Below are 16,872 nucleotides of genomic sequence, written 5' to 3'. Positions count from 1 at the left end.
TTATCCCACAGGAATCAGACCCTTCAGATATAAGACACTATGCCAGAGCTGAGTAGCGGATTCAGGACAAAGATAGAAGCAAGAGATTATGTGACATGCAATGGTGACAAAATGGGTTCTGAAATCAGAATGGCGATTTTCAAGTTCCAGTTCCTTTCTCTCTCCTCTTTCCCTTTCCTCCTGCTCTCTTGTACCCGCTCTCTCACTAAATAAGTAAATAAATAAATAAATATTTAAAAACCAATAAATAAATAATTTCTTAAAACCCAGTTTGTGCTGGGCATGGTGGTGCACATCTTTATTCCCAGCACTTGGGAGGCAGAGGCAAGTGAATCTCTGTGAGATCGAGTTCAGCCTGGTCTATACAACGAGTTCCAGGCCAGCTGGGACTAGAGGGAGATCCTGTCTCAAACAAAAGTAGAACAAAACAAAATTTAAAAAAACAACAATTTGTCAAACCTAAAAAACTTTTTTTTTTTAAAAAAAAAAAAGTGGATACAACTGGTACAAAAACAAAAGTTTTAGGGAGTATAAGGAAGACTTGGAGTTTGACAAGTGGGTTTGTGAAGAGGGCATTACAGCAGAAGGAAATAACATCTGTAAGAGTAAAGCAGCAGGGGCTGAAGCGATGGCTCAGTGATTAAGAGCACTGGCTGCTCTTGCAGAGGACCCGGGTTCAATTCCCAGCACTCACATGAGGCTAACAACCATCTGTAACTCCAGTTCCAAGGAACCTGGGAACCTGACACTCTCTTCTGAGCTCCTCGGGCATTGCACGACACGGGTGCACTCTCACACATGCAGGCAATACACTCATACACATAAAATAAAAATGATAAATAAAACATATATTTATTTATTTATTTTAAAAAAGAGTAAAGCAGCAGAAATATGAAGCCCGAGTCCAGAAGACAGTAAAGAATTTTGGAGTCCTTTCTATAAAATGAAGATAATAAACCGTGTCTTGTTTTCTGATCATAGTATACAGATAAAATATGATCAGAAGGCTGAGTATGGTGGTACATACTTTTAATCCCAGCACTCGGAAGGCAGAGGCAGGCGGATCTCTGTGAGTTCAAAGCCAGCCTGGTCTACATAGCAAGTTCCAGGTCAGCTGGGGCTACAGGAAGACCCTGTCTCAAAAAGACAAAAAAGAAAAAATAAATAAATAGAAGGATCAGAAAACGGGAAACTAGGGCTGGGTATATAGTTTAATGTGCTTGCCTAGTGTGTGCAAGGCCCTGGGTTCACATAAAAGGCCTAGCATTAGAAAAAAAATGAAAAAGTAAAAATAATAAAATAAAAATAATAAATAAAATATGTTTTAAAAAAACTCAAAAGAAACAAAGCGGGGGGGGGGTTAGGAGAGATGACTCAGTGGTTAAGAGCACTGGCTGCTCTTGCAGAGGACCCAAGTTCAATTCCCAACACCCATATGGTGGCTAACAACCCCAGTTCCAAGGGATCTGATGCCTTTTTCTAACCTCTGTGGGCATTGCATGACACATGCGTACTTACACACATGCGGCAATGCACTCATACACATAAAATGATAAATAAAATATTTTAAAATTTTTAAAATAAAGAAACAAAGAGGGGGTGGAGAGATGGCCCAGCAGTTAACAGCTCTTGCTGCTCTTCCAGAGGAACCACATTGGGTGGCTCACAGCCACCTGTAACTCGAGCTCCAGGGGATCCAACACCATCTTCAGGCCTCCATAGGGAGACACACACACACACACACACACACACACACACACACACAAAAATAAATGAATCTTTAAAATAAAGGAAACAGAGTCTGAACTGCTGACACTACAATACTACATGATAACTTATATGTTCAGCCAGTGGACCATGAAGAAAGATTGTTTACATACATAAGTATACAAGTATGGGCTGGTGAGATGGCTCAACGGTTAAGAGCACTGATGGCTCTTGCAGAGGACCCGGCTTCGATTCCCAGCACCCACATGGTGGCTATGAACTGTCCTTAACTTCAGTTCCAGGGGAATCCAAAGCCCCCTTCTAACCTCCGTGGGCCATGACATGCACACATGATAACTAAACAAGAAACTGCTACAGCTCTTCCAGACCTGCTCCTACCTATTTCTTGGTTTTACTTTGAATGAGTCCAACCAGGCCTCTTCTTCAAACTTCCCAGAAGTCAGCTTTTTTCACAGAGAGGGTAACGGGACTCTGGAGCACTGAGCTGTCTATTCTTGGGATTAAGTTTCAGAACCAAGAAATCATTGATTTTTTTGGTTTGTGATAATTGAGCCATATCCTGAACCTCAGACCTCAGAATAATTTTTCAAAGCAGAATGGACAGAGTCATAGTCTAGCCTGTCTTTTCGCCTCTAAGCTATGGTGTAGGCTGAGGGGCTCTCCTACAGACTCTGGAAGATGGACTGGGAAGTTTCTCAGCTTGCTGACTTTTTTTCCAAGTAGTCTCCAGTCACAGTAAGGACAGCATGTTTCTTCTGTCCTAAACTGGAAGGACCCATTTTTGTTTGTTTTGAGACAGGGTCTCCCTGTAGCCCTAGCTGGCCTGAAACTCACTAGGTAGACCAGGTTGGCCTCAGTCTTCTAGAGATCTGCCTGACTCTGCTTCATGAATTCTGGGATTAAAGGCATAATGCCACCATATCTGGCTATTAATTTTTATTTATGTGTCCTCATGTGTGTGCATGCCCATGGAAGCCAGAAGAGGGTTTCAGATCCCCTGGAGCTGGAGGTAAAGGCAGTTATCAGCCACCCTACATGGCTGCTGGAAACTAAACTCAATCCTCTGCAAGAGCAGCAGGTGCTCTTAACTGCTGAGCTATCTCTCCAAGCCCATAAAAACCCAATTTATTTGAGCATATAAAATCATTTAATTTGCCCTTTGACTGTAGATCATGACTAACACTCAGGTAAAGCCTACCCCTCAATTAACCTGAGTACCTTTATTCTTAGTTCTTTTTCTTATAACACTCACACTGTCATCACTATATATACAATACATGGTTAAAATAATTACTCTGGATAAATGAATGAGCAGTGTATGCACACTATTCATCAAAAAGTTAAAAAGGGACAGGGATTAAATAATGGCAAGGGTGGGCTGGGAATATAGGTCAGTGGGTAGAGCACTGGCTTAGCCAGCATAAGAACCTAGTTGGATTGCCACCATCACAAAAGTAGTAGCAGTAGCAGCAGCAGTAGCAGCAGCAGCAGCAGCAGCAGCAGCAATGTTAAGGATGATGGTAGGAGTTCTTTTTTTAAGCCAGACATGATAACTCAAACCTATAATTCCAGCACTTGGATGAGAAAATTGCCATGATTTTGAGCCTAGACTGGGCTACACAGTGAATTCTAGGCCAGCCTGGGCTACAATGTGAGATCTTGCCTCAAACAAAACAAAATACAAAAGCAAGCCAGCATGATGACACAAGCCTATAATTCTAGCCCTGGGAGGTGGAGACAGGAGGATCGGGTATTTGATGTTACCCTCAGCTACACAGTGAGCTACACAGGTTCCTAGACTACATGAGACTTGTTTAAAAAAAGAAAGCAAGGAGATAATAATATCCAAGTGGAAAACAGTATGACTAGTTCATTTGGCATGGCTGGTTCAAGTAGCATGCCCTCCCCCAAAAAAAGCACAAATTTGACTTCTTTAAGAACCCATCACAAGGGGCCTGGAGAAATGCCTCAGCGGTTAAGAGCACTGGCTGCTTTTACAGAGGACCCAGGTTTGGTTCCTAGCACCCACATGATGGCTAATAACCATGGATTAACTTCAGTTCCAGGGGATCTGATGCCCTCTTCTGGCCCCTGTGTGCATTGTATGCATGTGGTACACTTATGTATATATAGGCAAAAGACTCACATTTAAAAAAAGAAAAAGAAACCATCACACTTACAACCCAGAACCCATTCTGACAAGCTGTTTCACAAATGACTACTAGTTTAAAAGACAGAATAGCCAAGGATAAAGGTGACTTGGTACAGTCTCTTTTTTCTTACTAAGGAAACAACCAAAGTTAGCTTAAAAACAAAACATTGAAAAAAGGACAGCACACACACAAGACATTAAAAAGCTCAAGCTCTGAGGGTTGCACACACGGTCAAAAGAAATTCTACTTTTCTTTGTGTGTGTGTGTGTGTGTGTAAATTTTTTAAATTTATTTATTCTTATTTTGTGTGTCTGAGTGTTTTGCCTGCATGTATATAAGTGCACCACATGTGTGCAATGCCCATGGAGGACAGAAAAGGACACTGGATGCCCTGGTGTTGGAGTTATGGACAGCTGTTAGCCGCCATGTGGGTACTAGGAACTGAACCCAGGTCCTCTGCAAAGAGTAGTCAGTGCTCTTAACTGCTGAGACATCTCTCTAGCCCCCTTCTCCCTTTTTACTGAGCTTTGGACAAATGGGCCATAGGTAAAAGTAGAGCATTATCACACCAACCTGAATGGGTCAGTAAGCAGCATCCATCCCATTGAACTTTTCCTGAAGGGAAACCATTTGTTGACTTTTAAGATCAATGATCCTAAACTGGGCATGATGACATGTAATTCTAGTGCTTGGACAATCTGAAGCAGAATCATCACAAGTTTGAGGCCAGCCTGGGCTATACACTGAGACCCTATATCAAAACAACAACAACAAAAAAAAAACAAAACACCAAAACCAAGCCAAAACAAACAAGATCAGTGATCAATAAGAGCCTATCTTTTGGGGCCAGTGAGATGGCCACTTGCCACCAAGCCTGACAAACCTGAGTCAGATCCCTGGAACTCATGACGGAAAGGGAGAACAAACTCCTGCAAGCTGTCCTCTGACATTCATACATATGCTGTGGCAACTGATGTTTTTTTTAAAAAAGCCAGGGCTGGAGAGATGACTCAGTAGGTAAATGTGCTTGCCACTAAGCCTTAAACCTGTGTTCCATCTCTCACACATATGGTAGGAGGAGAGAATGGACTCCCACAGGTTGTCTATGACCTCCACAGGTGTGCTGTGGTATGTGCACCCCCCCCCGACACAAACAGAAATGTTTAAAATTTAGAATGTTAAATATTTAAAAGTTCCTTCCTCTGAGTGATAAAATTCCCTGAGGCTCCAACAATGGCTTGAGAAATTGCCTTTTTAACAATGCAGTCTAGAAATGAGTGTGTGTGTGAGGGTAGTACAAAAGGAAAACTGGAATAATTTAAACATCACTTTCCCTCTCTTTTAACCATTCTACTTCAGAATCTATCTACCACTTACCCTAATTCTGGCAGTAATTCAGAGGCCAGGAAGAGAGAAGAAACATAAGAAAAGTTAATCTAGAAGCTCAGAGAGCTACAGAATCATGAAAAAGTAGTGCGATATACAAGTTCCTTATAAATTGTGGAATGATTCTACCTAATTGCTTACTCTCTCCCTCAAATCAAAGGCTGGATATATAAGTAGTGACCAGGAAAAACAAACAGGGATTTTTAAAACAAACCACCAAGCAACCAGGCATGGTGGTACATACTTGTAATCCTAACACTTGGGAGGTAGACGTAGGAGGATTAGGAATTCAAGGTCATCTTCTACGTAGTAAATCTTCTACATAGTAAACCAAGGCCACCTGGGCTACATGAAACCCTGTCTCTAAAAACAAAACACCACCACCAAAACCCATCAAGCATGGGAAAACAATGTTGAGATTCCACAAACTGACATAGTTGCTTTTTTATTTTCCTCTAGCAGTTTCCAAAAGGATTAGGGTCCTCAGGAGAATGTATTCTAAAATGAGACCCAGGAACTGGCTCTTAGCTCTTAAGAAAACCTGACATATTTTCATCTAATGAGCCTTTTAAGCTTAATATACTACTCCCAAGACTGTTCCATGAAGCTGTTATCCTGAACAAGGCAACAACAGCTGGTTCTACTTCTCTTTCTGAGTCAGTCTGAAAGCTATACGTATGCGCTTTTAACAGGAAAAACATTTTTTTTTTTAAGTTTTTTGAGACAGTTCTCTGTAGCCCCTGGAACTATCTGTGGACCAGCAAGCCTTGATCTCATGGAGATCTGCCTACCTCTGCCTCCTGAGTACTGGGACTAAAGGCATGTGCCACCACATCTGGCCTCCAAACATTTTTATATTAGCCTTTCATACCAGTGGGTACATGTTTCAAGAGAAATAAACACGTGCCAGGGCAAGATGGTTCATGCTTGTAATCCCAGCACTCAGGAGGCAGGGGCAGGAAGATCAATATAAATTTGAGACGGCCTATTTTTAAAAATATTTTATTTATTATGTTTATTTTATGTGTATGAGTGTATTGCCTGCATGTATGTAAGTATACCCTTCTCATGCAATGCCCGAGGAGTCAGAAGAGGGCATTGGATTCCCCTGGAGCTGTAATTAAGGATGGTTGTTAGCTGCCATGTGGGTTCTGGGAATCAAATCCGGGTCCTCTACAAGAGCATTTGGTACTCTTAACTGCTAAGCCATCTGTCTAGCCCCAAAGCAGCCTGATTTATATAGTGAGTTCCAAGTCAGCCAGGGCTACATATAGAGACTCTTAAAAATATATAGGGGCTGGAGAGATAGCTCAGCATTGAAGAATATTTGCTGCTCCTGCAGAGGACCTGAGTTTGGTTCCAGCACCCACATCGGGCTGCTCACAGCCACCTGTAATTCCAGCTCCAGGGAATCTAACACCCTCTTTTGGCCTCCCAGGGCACCTGCACTCATATTGCACCACCCCCTATAAACATAACATGGACTGGAGAGGTGGCTCAGAGGTTTAGAGCACTTGCTGTTCTTGCAAAGGATCTGTGTGTGTTACATTCCCAGCTCCCACTTGAAGGCTTACAACCAAATATAACTTCAGTTCCAAGGGACCTGATGCCCTCTTCTGACCTCCACAAGCACTGCATGCATATGGTGCACTTACATACATGCAGGCACTCATACATATAAAACAAATAAATCTTTAAAATAAATAAATCTAACAAAATAAAACAAAACAGGGTTTTGAATAGTGGTTAAACGGTTACTGCTCAGTGGTTAAGAATAGTTACTGTTCTTACAGAGGATCTGGGCTCTGTTCCCAGTACCCACATCATGGGGCTCATAACCACCTGCAACTCCAGTCCTAAGGAATCCGACACCTCTGGTCTCCAAGGCACATGTATGCATGTGGTGCACATAAACTTACTTGAACACACATAAATAAAAAATAAAGACAAGAATTTTTTAAATGAACAACAAACAAAACCAAAAAGAGAAATAGAGACTATAGATAGCTTTTCTAAATTAATTCAGAGAAAAAAAAATCAAATGCTTCCAAAAGCCAAGGGAGAAGCGCAAGTCAATTCTTAATCTGAAAACAGTAGAAATAAAGGTTGGTAGAAATCTAATACATAAACAAAATTTAAAATTCAAAAAATTAAAATTTAAAAGTCAAGCCCATATTTAACTCTTTCATCCTGTTTATTCCTAAAACTAGCAATCAACAAAATACATTAGCTAATTTGAATCATGTTCCTCCTTGACCCTGGCTCAGGATAATAACATCAACGCATAGATGGCCCTAAGAAAGCTAACAGAAGCACAAGTACAGTCACTGCTCCTCAGATTATCAAGCCATTCATCTTGTTCACATTTTCCAAGTTCATCCTAGTTCTTTATCTAAAATGTTTTAGAGTACCTAAAACAAAACTATACTCTATGGGCCATTAAGACACTTAACAACTGTTTGAAATGGCTGTCCAGCTTGTTTTAAGTGAGCCTTCATCCCACATATGACACCACCACAAATACCAGGGGGAGCTCAGAAAAACAGTTCTGGGACATGAGGTACAGACAACTGGAAGAAATTATCAAAAGTTTATGGAGTCTATCCACTTTTTTCTTTAAAAAATAAAGATTTTATTTATTTATTATAGTGTATGTGTATGTGTGTGTGTGTGTGTGAATGTATGTGTGTCCATGAGCCCTCAGAAGCCAGAAGAGGGTGTTAGATCCCCTGGTACTGGAGTTACAGGGAGTTGTAAGTTACTTAATATGGTGCTGGGAATCAAACCCAGATCCTCTTAAAGAGCAACAAGTGCTCTTAACTGATGAGCCATTTCCGCAACCCCACCCTTTTTTTTTCTTGACAAGGTTGGTTCTGCTATGGCATATCACGGTGAGTGTCTGAAAGACAGTAGAACGGGAACTAGGCCAAGAGCTAAGGGATCTGGGATCTTAGTTCTACCATCATCTTGTGTGAGGTCTCAGAAAATGCATGCACCTGGCTAGAAAAATCTCTAAGGACCATTCCTAGTACAAAGATGATCCTATGTGCAAGAAATAGAAAGTGAAAGAGTTCACTTCACCTGTCCTTTTTTCTCTAAGAAAATAAGGGCATGACACACCAGTTGGTACTGCCAATTTTGTTTGGTTTCATTTTTGTTTTTGTTTGTTGAGACAGGGTCTCAACAAAGTTCAAGGTTGGCCTTGAACTTTCAATTCTACTGCCCCAGCCTATAGAGAGCTGGGAGTACAGGGGTCCACCAGTATATCCACTACAGTCATTTTTTTTTTTTTTTAAAGAACCCAGAGGTACTATGTGACTTGAAATAATGCATAACTTGTTAGCATCAGGTAATTCAGGAATATTAACTGTCTTTCCTACTCCATGGCTGTGGGGAAAGCAAGTCACCTAGGTCTCCTAATCAAGTGTGCAACATTAGTTACAAAGGCCTACTGACTGCATAAAGTCCTTTGTTACGTGCGGGTTCTGCAAACAATAAGAGGTAAGTTATAATACAACATCCAAATTATTCTACTAAGTTCCATCCACCACCACTTGTTGATTTGCATCAGAAGCAAAGAATCCAAATGATAGGAGGAAGTTAACGTTGCCGATTGGGATTGAAATCCTGATGGGGGACCATCAGTCCCCCAACTAAGTTGGGGACAGGCAATGGGAGACCAACTGTAATGAAGCCGGTCAGTTACACCTCCTTTTTCTTCTGGGCTGCCTGGAGCAACCTACAATTAATTACAGGGTGCAAATGGACAGCGGCTTCGGGGATCAAGCTTGCTGGTGGAGAGGAAAAAATGGAGTCTAAAGAGAAAGTAACTTAATCAGGGTGACGCAGCGGGGCCCTGCTTCTGGAAGCCTACGGCGGTGACACCAGGCGAGGCTAGGGGTTCAGGAGCCCCGCGACCTGGGACGGCGGGAGGGAGACAACTGCACCAAGGTCCTGGCTCGGGTCAAGGGTGGCCCCCGGCCCGAGCCGCCTCCCGCAGTCACAAGCGCTGCCGCCCCGCCCTCCTCTGTCTGGCTAGCCTCCCGGGCCGCCAAGGCGCTCCAGGCCCCGGGGAACTCCCGCTGACCGGCGCCCTAGAAGGGCACTGAGGCGAAAGCAGAAACCACCCTGTGGCCTGCCTCCGTCCCCGTCTCAAGGCGAGAAGTCTGAATTTGGGGAACTCAAGGGCCCAACTGTTCCCTTTTTCTTCAGGGACTCACCGGGGACAGCAGCCAGCAGCGGCGCAGCAGCAACAGGGTACCCAAAAGCCCGTGGGCGGAGCTAAACACCCGAGGATCGGGCAGGCCCCACCCACAGCGTCACAACAGTCAGTAAGCCCCGACCCCGCTGCGCGGACCTCTGGGACTTGTAGTGCTTAGGTGACCTGTCCTGGCGCGGTCAGGGGCTGGGTTTGCTTTCATTCTCCTTAGAGAACAAACTGTCTTTTATTTTAACTGTTGTTTTGTTTTGTATTGCTTTAGTTTTTATTTCTTTCGTAATATACGCAAAGCTGTATATTCTTTAAAGGGGCATTGAGAGTTTATCTTATTTCTCTTGCCTCCACTACCAGTCCTATAGATGACACTCTGACATTTAATCCTACCTCATAAGAAGCCAGGTTTGGACAGGGCGCGCATGCCTTTAATCTCAGTACTCAGGAAGCAGAGGCAGGCGGATCTCTGTGAGTTTAAGACCAGCTTGGTTTACATAGTGAGTTCCAGACCAGCTGGAGCTACAGGGAGACCCTGTCTCAAAAAGAAAAAAAAAAAAAAAAAAAAAAGCCGGGCTTAACTGCAATTACAGCATTTAGAGCTGGAGACAAGAGGATCAGGTGTCCAGGGCTAGACTTGGCTACATAGCTAGTCGGAGGTCAGACTGGGCTAAATGAGAGCTTGTCTCCAAAAAAGAAAAAACTAAACAAAACAAAACCCTGCCTTATACCTGTCTCTAAGGAAATATGTAAATTGTCCCAGTTTCCTAGTTTCTGTGTTTTTGTCTACATGTATGTATGTGTACTGTTTGCATGCCCAGTGCCCCTGGAGTCCAGAAAGAGGGTGCTAGATCCCCTGGAACTTGAGTTAAAGACTGTTGTGAGCTACCATGTGGGTGCTGGGAACTGAACTCAGATCTTCTGCAAGAGCAGCAAGTGCTGTTAACTGCTGATCCATGTCTCTAGCCCCTCTGTTTTGTTTTGCTTTTTTTGTTGTTGTTGTTTTGTTTTTGGTCTTTTTGAGACAGCATCTCCCTGTAAATTTTATTTAAGATGGTCTCTTATAGCCCAGGCTGGCCTTGAACTCAATATGTAGCCAAGGTTGACCTTGAACTTTAGATCTTCCTGCTTCCACTTCTCATGTACTGGGATTATAAGCATATGCCACCACACTGGTCTCTATTATTTTCCATCCATTGACTTCCTCATTCTACTTATTGATTATAAATCCTTTATTGTATTCAGAGATTGAGTGAAATCTCCCTCCCCTTTAGTCTTGAAAAAAATTATCTTTATTTTTTTATGTATGTTTTGCCTCTATGTATGTAAGTGCACCACAGGTGTGCCTAGTGCCCATGGAGGCCAGAAGAGGCCATCAGATCCTCTGGAACTGGAGTTAAGGAGGGGTTTTAGCTCCTATATGGGTGCTGGGAACAGAACTCAGGTCCTTTGGAAGAGCAGTAAGTGCTCTTAACTGCTGAGCCATCTCTCCAACCCTGAATAAAGTCTTCTTAACCATTTTAATAGGGTCTCACTGTGAATCTATCCTAAAAAGACCTTCAAGTCAAAGCAGTCCTCCTGCCTTATCCTCTCAAATGCTAGGTTCACAGGTAAGCCACCTCACTGGTTACCTTTTTAAAAAAAATTATACAGAAGATACTAAATGCATGCTGTCTGTGGACGGTTCAGTTTAGAAGTGCCCCTTCTCAAAGAAGTACTAACTGTTTGAATCTGGAAGGAAATCCTTTGTGCCACATACCCAGGACATTATGCCCTGAAGTAGCTTTAGGATTCATGTAGGGGAAGCATTCTAATGCTACCTCCCCATGAGCCTGATAGCATTCAACTAAGATGAATGGGCATTGGGAAATGTTGGGTAAAGCACAGAATGGGCAGCTGTCTAAAGTTCAGATTCATTCCACATTATCAAAACAATACTCTTCTATTTTAAACTCTGTTTACAGGAACAAATGCCCTGCTATCCTGGATACATTTACTTTCGTTTTACTTATAGTCCTTCCTTCCACTCCTTTATCCTCAAGGGGAATGGGTTCCAAAAACTCTGGTGGATGCTGGAAACCCCAGAAGGTATCTGTCAAGCCATACATATGCCGTGTTCTTTCTCATACAAACCTATGATAAAGTTTGATTTATAAATTAGTGACAGCAAAATAATGATAGTTATACAGTTCTAACAATAACCATAATAAGATGGCTAACACCACTATTCTTGTTCTTTGGGACCCCGATTTAATAAAGTAAGATTTATTTGAACACAGCATTGTGATACTGAGATAAGATGGTTACTAAGGTATACAGTGTGGTTCTGAGCAAAGTGATAGTTCACTTTTTTTGTGAGATTTCTTCATGCTACCCAGAACAGTGCACAATTTAAAATGTCTAAGTTGTTTATTTCTGGAGTATTCCATTTAATATTTTCAGATAGGGCAAGGCATGGCGATGCAGCACCTTTAGTCCCAGCACTCAGAAGGCAGAGAGGCAGGAGAATCTCTGTGAGTTCAAAGCCAGCCTGGTCTACATAGAGTTCTAGTCCACCCAGGGGTACATAGTGAGACTGTCTGAAATAATAAATAAATTAAGTATTTTCAGGCAGCCTTTGGTTTTAAGTGACCCATCCCCCAGGGAACTACTAATATTAAGTTTTCTAAAAGCATTGAAACCTGAAGCTACATATCTTACTTGGTGCATTAACATGACCAGTATTTCAGGAAATATTTTCTGGAAGTTAAAAAAATGCAAATAAATTGTTCACTAGGAATTTCCTAAAAGAACCACCACTAGAAAGCATCTAATGACAATTTCCTGTGTTCCAAGACTCTTTTAGAATCCCCTGGCTGTAAAATACTTCCTCTGTTCTGTATACCAATCATGAGCCTTAGTAAATCCTGTTCATTCCCACCTCCCATTAAAAGAACTCTTCCCTCTAAAACCAAATTCGAAGTCTCAAAATACACCACTACTCTGTCTTTACTGCTCTGAGCAGCTGTGACTATCAGTGTGCTAAGTGATGCTGTGAGAAAAACAAAGCTCAACTTTTTAATGTAGGATTTGGTGGTGTGCACCTGATCCCTTGCGCCTCAGAGTTCCAGGCCAGCCTGGGCAACATAGCAACATCCTTTTTCTTTCTTTCCTTTCTTTCTTTCTTTCTTTCTTTCTTTCTTTCTTTCTTTCTTTCTTTCTTTCTTTCTTTTTCGGTCTTTTTGAGACTTTGAGACAGGGTCTCTCTGTAGCCTCAGCTATCCTGGAACTCACTATGTAGACCAGGCTGGCCTTGAACTCACAGAGACCCACCTACCTGTGGCTCCCAAGTGCTGGGATTAAAGGTATGCGCCACCATGCCCAGCTCAAGATCCTTTTTCTAAAACAAAGAAACAAAAAACTCACCCCCCCAATAAAACTTTGATCAACAAGTTATTGCATTAACATTATTTATTTTTATTTGTTTATGCTTATTTTATGTGTATGAGTGTTTTGCCTTTATATATGTAAGTGCGCCTGTGTCATGCCTGTGCCCTTGGAAGACAGAAGCAGGCATCATAATCCCCTGGAACTGCAGTTAACAGTTGTTAACTACCATGTAGGTGCTAGAAACTAAACCTGTGTCCTCTGAAAGAGCAGCCAGTGCTCTTAACTGCTGAGCATCTCCCCAGCTCCTCATTATTATTGTTACTGTTATTATTGTTACTTTGTTCTTTTTGAGACAGATTCTATGTAGCCCTGACTGGCCTGGGACTCTCTATGTAGGCCAGGCTGGCGTCTATCTCACAGAGATCCACTTGCCCTCTGCCTCCCGAGTGCTGAAGGTAAAGGCATGTGCCACCACATTTATTATTTTTATGGGTATATATGTATGGCTGTTTAGTATTTTTATGGATATATGTATATGTCTGCTTGAGTTTGTGTGTACTGTGTATGTGAAGAAGCCTGTAGAAGCCAGAAGAGAGTGTTGGATCCCCTGAAACTGGAATTACAGGAAATTGTGAGCAGCCATGTCGATGCTGGGAACAGAACCTGGGTCCTCTGCAAGAGCAGCCAGTGCTCTTAATCAATGAATCATCTCTCTAGTCCTCATTAACATTTTGAGAAGCTGAGATAGCACAGAATAACAAAGTTAATTAGTCTAATTTATTACTGAAAGAAATGGCAAGGGAAGGCTGTTATTGACTCTTTGTAACTGAATATTGAAAGCAGGGGAACTGTATTCAGATCTACAGAGAAAATATTGTGTTTCCATCTTCAACTACTAGATACTGAAGGCAAAAACAAAGAAAAGGGCTGGGAGGGGGTTTACTTTTCTAAGAATGTATTCTTGGGGTTTTGATGTAGTTCAGTGACAGAGTGCTTACAAGTGTGAAGCCCTGGGTTGGATACCCTGCACTCCTCTAGAAGAGGAGGAAGGAAGGAAGAAGGAAGAAGGAGGAAGGAAGAAGGAAGAAGGAAGAAGGAAGAAGGAAGAAGGAAGAAGGAAGGAAGGAAGGAAGGAAGGAAGGAAGGAAGGAAGGAAAGCCCTACGTGGTAGCCACAAATGGAGTCTGGGTCCTCTGCACAGAGACTCTGGTGTAAGTTTTCACATCATGGTTGATGAATTCCTAATAGGGAAGCATGGTAAACAGGGTTTCTTTCCAGAGGTCAGGGATCAGGCCGTTATTGGTCTTGGAGATAATATCAAAGGTGGCCTTGGCAAAGTTGCCCAGAGTGGCAGTGCAGCCCCTGACTGACTTGTAGCAGTGTGTAAAAGTCATCGACACCTGCCATCACCAGAAGCCTCCTGGGCACAGGAGCAGAGACAATGCAGTGAGTCTGGGGGCAGGGATGAAGCACACCAGCTAGAACCACAGAGACCTGCCACCTTGCATGGGACAGTGTGGGGCTCACCAGTCTTGTTCCCTCAGTAGCCTCTCCACACAGGAACAATGGAAAGCTTGGCCAAGAAAATAGTGCCTCAGATGGCCATGGCTACCTCTTTAGAGCATGTCACACCAGACCAACATGACCCTTGCAGTCCCCAATATTGATGGAAGCTTTGAACCTGATCGGTTGGCCAGTCTGAGGTTGCTTCTGCACTGGCATGATCTTTAAAACCTCATTCTTAAGGGACACAACCAAGGAAAGCCAATAATCTCAGATTCCTTGATGGGTGCAGGAACAGGCAGATCTCCTTCAGGAACTTGATCTTCCTATTTTTGACCAGGCAGCCCAGCTTGGTGATGGGGATCTACTCTTTTCACCTTTGCCTTCAAGAGCCCTGGCCTCCCAACCCCCACCCCCACTCCCAGTCCTCCCAGGTCTCCCACTGCACTGGGGTCACCTGCCATTTGGTGTTTTCCCAAATAAGAAGTCAGAGGACAGCCTCATGGAGCTGTTTCTCTCTTTCCACCTTTACACGGGTTTTGGGGATTGAACCAGGTCATCAAACTTGTATAGCAAGCTCCTTTACCCATTGAGCCAACTCACTGACTCAGAGGAACTGAATTTTTATATAGTGAAATTGAAATTGTCACAGGTAAGTGGCTACTGTCTTGGCTAGTGTGGATTACAGCATTAGGGTGAACCAGATGTGGACAACTGGTAGATGAAAGGTTGAGGCAAACTGGGAACAGCCACACTAAGAGTTGCCTAGTAGTGATTGTTTCTCCCAATTCTGCTTTTACTCCAGTCCTGCCCAGCCCTGCCCATCAGTGACTCTGGCTTTTGGACTTTCAATTCCATGGAAAAAGACAGTGAAGAGGAATATTCTCCCTAGTTTTCTGACTCTGTAATCACATGGGCTTTACTGGGTTCAGACTGTTTCCATGCTAAAGTCTGAGCTAAAACTTTTTAACTGCACACAGGTCAAACATGGTGTTTTATAAATTGGTCACTTTAAAAACTCAAAATAGTTCTGTTATTAAAAATTCCACTAAGTTAGAGAAATGAAAATCAAAATCACTTTAAGATTTCATCTTACGCTGGGTGTGGTGGTACATGCCTTTAATCCCAGCACTTGGGAGGCAGAGGCAGGGATCTTTTCAATTTCAAGGCCAGCTGGTCTACATAGTTCCTGGTCAGCTGGGGCTACAAGGAGACCCTGTCTCCAAAAAAAAAAAAAAAAAAAAAAAAAAAAACCAAACCAAACCAAAACAAAACAAAAATCTAAAAAGGAATCTACCATATGATCTGGTTATATCACTCCTTGCCATATGCCATATACCCAAAGGACTCATCCTGCTGTAGAGATACCTAAATGTCCCTCAGTTGACTAACGGATAATGAAAACGTGGTACATTTACACAATGGAGTTCTACACAGTGTAACGAAAGACAAAATCATGAAATTTGCAGGTAAATGGTTGGAACCAGAAACTGTTATACTAAGTGAAGTAGCACAGACTCAGAAAAACAAGTGATGTACGTTCTCCCTCATTTGGGGATCTTAGCACCAATCTTTTGTATGTAAGTACATTTCCTGATGTAACATCAGGAAAATGGAAAGGAGCCATGGAGGTAAAGGGAAAGAGCCTGAGTGAGGGGGATGGTTGGAAACAAATGTTACCAAGGGCAAAATGGGAATAGTCAAATGGGAAGGGAGGAGGGAAGGACATACAAGGAACCATGGGGATAAGGAGCAAACATGAACTCAAGAGATGGGGGGTAGGGCTGGAGAGATGGCTCAGTGGTTAAGAGCACTGACTGCTCTTACAGAGGACCTAAGTTCAGTTCCCAGCACCCACATGGAGTCTCACACTCATAACTCCAGTTCCAGGGGAATCTGATGCCCTCTTCTGACCTTTCCTGGCATTGCACAACATAGGTGCACTTACACAGAGGCAGGCAATACACTCATACACATTTAAGAAAGAGAGAGAGGAGAGAGAGAGAGAGAGAGAGAGAGAGAGAGATGGGGATAATAGGAGACATGTCTTGTCAAGGGAAAATGGGGGTACTTAAACTGGGGAGGAAAGAGAGAGGTTAGACAGGAAGAAAGAAGAGAGATAAAGAAAGCTTAGGTGGTGTGAAAAGCCAGAGGGAAATGTATTAACTCAAAACTCTCCTGAAAAATACATTAATAATATCTGACCATGAGTGTATGTATAGAGCTGAAGCTTATATAACAAGAAACACAGTGCCAGACAGGAGAAACTTCCCTTCGACTTGTTGGTCAGGGTAGTTCAAGAGATTCCCAAAATAACATAGGCTATTGCCACAGCTCTTGATTACCTCTGAAAACTTGAAGGTAAGAAAGAGCCTATTGCTGAAGACAGGGCTTGTTTCAGTGGAGCTGGAACTGACCTGGAAGCCTCCTCCCTGAAGACTAGCTCTATAGTTCTAGTGGATAATAGCTATGTAAGCTGCTAAGGGAGAAAAGCAATCAATGGTCCATCCCAGCTGTAAAGTC

General features: G+C 42.7%; 1 protein-coding gene across 2 annotated transcripts in view; it reads right to left on the bottom strand.

Moving 5' to 3' along the window:
* Positions 1-9,565, bottom strand: part of Calcoco2 (calcium binding and coiled-coil domain 2) — a 37,232-nt gene extending 27,667 nt beyond the window's left edge. For both annotated transcript variants that reach the window (XM_008838293.2, XM_017799438.2), the window contains exon 1: positions 9,488-9,565. The gene's annotated coding sequence lies outside the window, so the exon portion shown is untranslated. The remainder of the gene's footprint in view (positions 1-9,487) is intronic.
* Between the last annotated feature and the right edge of the window lie 7,307 nt (positions 9,566-16,872).

The sequence above is a fragment of the Nannospalax galili genome, unplaced genomic scaffold (assembly GCF_000622305.1).
Source record: "Nannospalax galili isolate Female #2095 unplaced genomic scaffold, S.galili_v1.0 scaffold95, whole genome shotgun sequence".
NCBI classification, from domain to species: Eukaryota; Metazoa; Chordata; class Mammalia; order Rodentia; family Spalacidae; genus Nannospalax; species Nannospalax galili.
Note: the sequence above shows the minus strand (reverse complement) of the source record. Positions and strands in the feature narration are given on the sequence as shown.